At 35.5% G+C, this 7,587-nt stretch overlaps 1 long non-coding RNA gene across 1 annotated transcript; it reads left to right on the top strand.

The window, feature by feature from the left end:
* The first annotated feature begins 837 nt into the window (after nucleotides 1-837).
* On the top strand, nucleotides 838-7,565 carry LOC121375476. Its single transcript, XR_005958315.1, has 4 exons — nucleotides 838-915; nucleotides 1,270-1,422; nucleotides 2,759-2,813; nucleotides 5,918-7,565. It is a non-coding gene; the product is annotated as an uncharacterized LOC121375476 (long non-coding RNA).
* The last annotated feature ends 22 nt before the right edge of the window (nucleotides 7,566-7,587 follow it).

The following is a 7,587-nucleotide window of genomic DNA, read 5'->3' as shown; positions in this document are numbered from 1 at the left end:
TTAACAAATGTTTGATATTCAACAGCCGGTGATTACTAAAGCAAAATGTGCTCTAGTAGTTTCGTTAAACAAAAACAAAACTCATTTGGGTGAAAACTATTTCGCTTTCATTGATAAATTATGCATGCTGTTATATGTCTAAACCGACTTGCTACACGTACACAAAGGAATCATATTTTTGCCAAAGTTTGTTTTTTTAATTATGTTTTGCATACGCTAATGGTCATTTCATCCCCGTTCTACTCTAGTAGCGCTATGTAAGTTTAATTATGTTTTGCATACGCTAATGGTCATTTCGTCCCCGTTCTACTCTAGTAGCGCCATGTAAGTTTAATTATGTTTTGCATACGCTAATGGTCATTTCGTCCCCGTTCTACTTTAGTTGCGCCGTGTAAGTTTAATTATGTTTTGCATACGCTAATGGTCATTTCGTCCCCGTTCTACTCTAGTAGCGCCATGTAAGTTTAATTATGTTTTGCATACGCTAATGGTCATTTCGTCCCCGTTCTACTTTAGCAGCGCCATGTAAGTTTAATTATGTTTTGCATACGCTAATGGCCATTTCGTCCCCGTTCTACTCTAGTAGCGCCATGTAAGTGTAATGTCATAACTGAACTCGAAAATGCTAACATTTAAGGTCTGTGTCATCAGATTTAGAACATTGTGTGTATTTTAGACACAGTACTGGGCGGTCATTTGGTCGTCGTGGAATGTTTCCATATTACAGAGTAGGGCTAGAAGACTCTTGAGCTAAAGGGAAAGAAAAGCTACATAGCGTGGTTAAACGGACTATCGATCGTAGGGAATCGTTATAGTTGCGATGGTATATATTTACGACGATAATAGTGCTACGATCGTTTCGTGGAAAGGGGCCATAAATAGCTTTATGCATGTACAGACAGAAATAATGCGAACGTGAGTAGATTTCATTTAATTTTGAGAAATTACCTTATACATTATGCTTACAGTAGCTTAGTGGTTAAGCAATTCGGCCTAACGACTAGTAGGTACTGTGTTCGCATTCCAGTGCCGGCGTCCTATTACCGAGGTACTCCTAATATCGAGTATCTCCTAGTTTGAATGTTAACGGCTCAGTAAACGGGAGGTGCAAGCCAATACCAACATTACTCTCATTAGCCAATAACAAGTAATCATTTACCCCTGTCCTGGAAATTGTGCTTTAACATTATTTGGATATAAGGAGAATAAATGAAGAAGAAAAAATGAAAATGAAATGCTATGAAATAAAAGTATGTCTAAAACTTGCAGGAATCCCAAAATGACGGCACCAAGCACGCTGATAACGAAGGTGGGTGTGACGTGGTTCTCATTGAGCGCAACACGAGCTCCATACAGCGGGTTGTACTCGACATGTCCGGCGTCAGCTTCATTGATTCCATGGGAGTGAACGCCTTAAAACAGGTAACTTTTAACCATATGAGAATGAATGCCTGACAATAGGTAACTTTTAGCTATGAGAGAGCTGAACGCCTTGAAACTGGTAACTTTTAACCATATGAGAATGAACGCCTGACAATAGGTAACTTTTAACTATGAGAGAATTGAACGCTTTAAAACAGGTAACTTTTAAGCATATGAGAATGAATGCCTGACAATAGGTAACTTCTAATTATGAGAGAGTTGAACGCCTTGAAACAGGTATTTTTTAACTATGAGAGAGTTGAACGCCTTGAAACAGGTAACTTTTAACCATATGAGAATGAATGCCTGACAATAGGTAACTTTTAACTATGAGAGAGCTGAACGCCTTGAAACAGGTAACTTTTAACCATATGAGAATGAATGCCTGACAATAGATAACTTTTAACTATGAGAGAGTTGAACGCCTTGAAACAGGTATTTTTTAACTATGAGAGAGTTGAACGCCTTGAAACAGGTATTTTTTTTAACTATGAGAGAGTTGAACACCTTGAAACAGGTAACAGTAGCATTAAATATAAAAATTACAATTAGTTTAAAAAACACCTTACTAATTTATAAATACAAAACGTATGCTTCAATATGTACGTATATGAATTAATTTTTTTCTCGACTACCACATGTATTACGTACTTGCTTACTTACTTCCTTACTGACTTACTGACTTACTTAGAAGAATTTGACAAACCTATATTCAATTAAGGTTCAAGCACGCTGTCATGGGGACACATTCAGCAGCTTGGACTTCCTCTCCAGGACAGGAAGCGTGTTGGACAAAGGGCGCTATGGCTTTATTTGGTTAATTAGTCATCTATAATCGATAAAATTAGTGGGTGTATTTTCTAATGAAAATAAGTCTATTGTCGTCGTTATAAAGTTTTGAATAACTTAGACGACGATTTTAACGGTCCCATAAAGTAAAAATGGAAGGAGGCGTATAGACCCATTTTGATGCCACAACCTAAAGAGAAATAATGACATACCAACCCACGGGTTACGGTTTTGTACCATCTGTATAATGCAATACATAATACATATGTCGTTCTCTGAAGTCAATGTGGGGTTGCAGAAAGTATAACATTTATTGCTAGTTTATCCTGCGATCTTGTCTTCTAAACTCATTGTCTTTCTTATTCAATGTTTAAAAATGAATATGCAATGTTGGTGGTCTGTATTATGTGTAGTATCTGTGTGCAATTTATCCTATTATCGTGTAAAATAACGGAAACTGAGCAAGTACTATTTTAACAGAATGAAATTATTTTTCGTGGCTGTAATAACAGTATAACTCATCAGAGGTGTTGTGTCTTATTTACAGGTTATACTAGACTACAAATCTGTAGACATCATTATGTACGTTGTAGGACTTCGAGGTAAGCATCGTTGAAATTTACAAATGGAATTTTTTTCATCACAAACATCATCATCATTATCATAATCATCTTCTTTATCATCATTTTCTTCTTGCTTTTCTTCATCATCATCTTATTATTATTATTATTATTAGTAGTAGTAGTAGTAGTAGTAGTAGTAGTAGTAGTAGTAGTAGTAGTAGTAGTAGTAGTAGTAGTAGTAGTAGTAGTAAATACGATTAAAATAATTACACAGGAAATACTGAACAATTAATGGTCAACATCTTGGGGTCAAACACAAACACAAAACGAATTTATTGATATATAATATAATGTTTAATAACATAAAACTTTAAAAACGAAATAATACACACAACCCACAAATTCCCAAACAACAACACCTAAAAACCTTTAAAATAAAGCTTCATAAATTAAAATACACAATATTTATGTCAGCAGAAGCAGGGGACAATATTTCGAAATCTGAGGTAACCGGAAGTCGGTTCACATGGTTTTTACCTAGGTAACCAATTGTTCGGTTACGTCAATTAAATTTGCGTAACCTGTGGGTTAACTCATCGGTTACCTCAAAGTTACGTTGAAATTAAATTTTAAATATATAATTTTAGCTCAAACATTAAAGTTTTAAAACAAAATACAAAAGAAAACATTTTATAAAACAGATTCTTTAATGCTTATTAAAGTTAACAATATTGTAAAAGGATTAAATATCAGCCCCTATACTGAAACAAAACAAATACACTTCCACATTCCTTTTCTCGTTTTGCGGTAGCCAAGTTACTTTCACTTTATTGATGGTACTTCTATACTACAATAACGTTCCAAATGTTTGTTTTTTAAAGGTCATTATGCGATGTTAGTATTTTTGAACTTTTGTGACACTTTTGGATTCCTGATTACGTTAAAACCGTTTATAACATTTGTAAAATATTATGTCTTATATTCCTTTGGAGATAAAATAGCAGTAGATAATTTAGCCGCCCCCAGTGGTCCGTTAATCCGATTAAAAATTGCTCTACTGGTCTACCAGTAGATCTAACAGCATTGCGTGGACTCCCATGTCCAGGTGACATTTCATCTATAAATAACAATTTAAATATCGACCAATTACACTTCGCCTTTTATAGCGTTATTCGGGAGCATACAAATTCTAAAAATTTCGGGCGAGACTATTTATGCAATAGGCGAACTTGCTGGTCTATTTCCACATTAAAAAACAGGGGGAAAAGTGTAGTAATAAAGTCTGGATTGTGTACTAGTATAAACAGATTTTATGGCTATACCATTACGGGGTTTTTTTTTCATCTTAAAACGAATTTTATATAATATTTTATATTGAAATTAGTTTCCAGCATACTTCGTAATTCACCCGAATCATTTCGTATACTCGGCATAATCCCGAATGTTTTCAAATTCTTTTCAAATCACTGGCATGATTTTGCAAGTAAGGGTTTGATTGGTCGACTGAAAGGTCAACAGGACGTGAGCTCCAACGGTGTGCTGTTAGATCCACAGGTAATAGTAATTAACCAATGGAGCTAATTTTAATTAGATTGGTGGTCCGTGCACATTTCTTTAAAACGTTTGGCTCCACTCTGTACTGAGCATTTAGTTTAGACTGGTCGCAAGTTACAACTGTTGCAATATAACGTTGTCTACTGGTTTGCTGCGCATCGAATATCTAAAAATCAGTCTAAAACATTTGTCGGATAACTAGTCAAACTTTAGGGTCTCGAAATTACAATACTCAACTGTATAATAAACTTCCTGTAATCGTGTTTGCAAGTTTTAATTTCTGAACGTCTACAGGTCACGACGTAACCGAATTGCGGTTCGCGTAAATTTAATTTTGCGTGACCGACACTAAAAACAGAACGGCGGTTCGCGTGAAATATTATGCCCTGCAGAATAATTTTACTTGAAGCTTACAATTTACAAGAGCGGATCCAGATGTTATATTCACGCACGCTCGCACGCTCGCACACACGCACACACATGTATTCTCCCTTATTATTTCACAGTAATATTAAAGAATGCGCATTATCCATCAAATCCACAATTATTTTGCAACAACAAGTGTAGCCACCTTGTAACAAACAGAAAGAGAAGAAACAAAATGCATTTTAATGCTGAAATGGACATGGGTGTTTTAAACAGTTGAAAGCACAGAAAAAATATTGTTTATTTTTCGATAAGCTACATTATATTATGTTGCATGATGTTTCCCTCTGACTTAAAATTGTCTTCACTATAAAATAAACTGACCTGATTAAATATATAAAATGCGTCTGACAGTATGTTCATAATATAATATATCCCAGTGCAAAAAGCTGAATCAAAACAAAAAAATTGATAATTGAAAATAGCTAAAATTTAATATATACAATACAAAATGTATTTTCGTTGTGACAATTAAAGGATTATTTTTACAATTAAAACTATTTGTTTGCCCTACCAGGCTACGTTTTAAATATACATTAAAATAATGAATATCACATTAAAGAACAACAAAGTACATTAGAAAATATAAATAAATTCATACATATTATTAATTTAAGAAATTAAAAAATTTAATGCAAATATAAAATGAAAAACATATTAGCATAATGACACCTTATCCCGTTATGAAGTACAGATTTTTATTGTTGTGTCACTGTTGTGTTGCTGCCAGTACATAGATTATTCCTACTGAATAGCAACTAGAGATTTTATATGCATTTTCTCATAGACCAGACAGCACATACCCTACTCTTTATACACATCCGTAGGACAGTGGGTAGGTTTGGAAAACTCAATGGGTACACTGAGTGCGATCAATCGTATCCCAGGCGAATATCTACCGCTACATCACTATTATGTAAAATTATGATGATCATCATGACAATGATGACGACGACGACGACGACGACGACGATGATGATGATGATGATGATGATGATGATGATGATGATGATAAACTATATCTGGATAATGTGCAGGTATTTCTTTAATTTATAAGTCAACTGATTGTCATCGTAGCATGCGATATGGACATGTTCTAGATTGTTTTAAATGAGATTATTCTTTAAAATTACATTAATTATTTATTTTATGTTATTTTTCAGAATGTTGTCTGGGGATCTTGAATGAAGCTGGCTTTCTGGACACATATCATGATCATCTTCTTTTAACAGTTGATGACGTAACCACGGGTCATCTAAAAAACTAAAAAAAAAAGTATTCCGAGACTTTTTTATATCCGGGCAATTCAAGGGTGACTGACATTACATTTTTAACCAATTTTTTAATTTAAAATACACGTACATGTACTTTCTTTTCTATTGCATCCAGACATTGCTTGCTGTTATCAGATGGCCATAATACTAGCATTCAAAACACAGACCAACTTAAGTAAACTTTGATGATCATTTAATTAACTGTGACTGATGTTAAAAATACCACTTTCGAGAACACCTGATGTCATCACTGGTTTTACAGTGATTCGTGAGTGCATGCCATCACAGCCGTATATCTTCCACTAATCTTTATCCTGTGCAAGTTTGGGTTTTCTAAGCATCCTGGGAGTGGCAGTCCTCCTACTGGGGGTGCAAGAGGGATGAAAAACATCATGTAACGTATTTCCTAGAGGAATGGCGGTCCTAAATACGAGCACCTAATAGTGAATCATGGAAGCAATCGCGACTTTGTCTAACATCCTTTCGACTCTGTCTTGTGTAGAACTACGATTTTGATATCGGAATACGGTTTCGTCGTTCAGTTTACGATTAGTCTGATGAATTTGTATTACAGCATTAAGTATCTTATGGTCTTCTGATATGAAACACAAAATGCGTGAAGATGTAAATTTAGACACCATAGAACTGTCCGCCCTGTTATTTCATGATAATCAACGAACTGACGTTTCCCCATGCTTATTAACAACATAACGTTAAATACATTCCGAATGCAATGCCTATTTGATTAACAACATAACGTTAAATACATTCCGAATGCAATGCCTATTTGATTAACAACATAACGTTAAATACATTCCGAATGCAATGCCTATTTGATTAACAACATAACGTTAAATACATTCCGAATTCAATGCCTATTTGATTAACAACATAACGTTAAATACATTCCGAATTGTTTCAAAACGTTTTTTTTTTTACATGTAATCTAACTGTACCTATGTTAGGAAAATCCATATTTTATTATTTTACTATCATGACGGTAAACGCTCCTGATACTAACCCCATGTTCTTTCATAAACTAGGCATATATACCAGGGCCGTGTCTAGCGGTGGTCAAGGGGAAGCCCCCCCCCCCCCCCCCTCCCCCCAGAAAATACGAGTGTTATATTATGATTTAAAAGTGCCCCAATTCTTATGTTTTTACCACAGAGCCGGTTTATCCTAGTAGCACATGTAGCACGTGCTACGGGCCCCGCACTTCAGGGGGCCCCGCGGTCATGTGTACATTTATTTCCCCAGCTCATTTCCCCCTCTCACCGAGGGGGTTGCAAAATATATATCCTGGGAAGGGGGTACCCGCTGTTATTTGTGCTGCAGACTCCGCGGATCCTTAAACCGTCTCTGAGTGCATAACTGCCTCCCGTACCCGTGTGCACTTGCGATGATCTTAGCGGTAAGAGTAAGATCAATTTAAAGGAAGGAAATGGTTTATTTAACGACGCACTCAACACATTTTATTTACGGTTATACGGCGTCGGAGATATGGTTAAGGACCAGACAGATATTGAGGGAGGAAAACCGCTGTCGCCACTTCATAG

This window comes from Gigantopelta aegis, chromosome 6 (genome assembly GCF_016097555.1).
Source record: "Gigantopelta aegis isolate Gae_Host chromosome 6, Gae_host_genome, whole genome shotgun sequence".
Classification (NCBI taxonomy): Eukaryota; Metazoa; Mollusca; class Gastropoda; order Neomphalida; family Peltospiridae; genus Gigantopelta; species Gigantopelta aegis.
The sequence above is the reverse complement of the archived record's forward strand: the minus strand, read 5'-3'. Positions and strand labels throughout refer to the sequence as shown.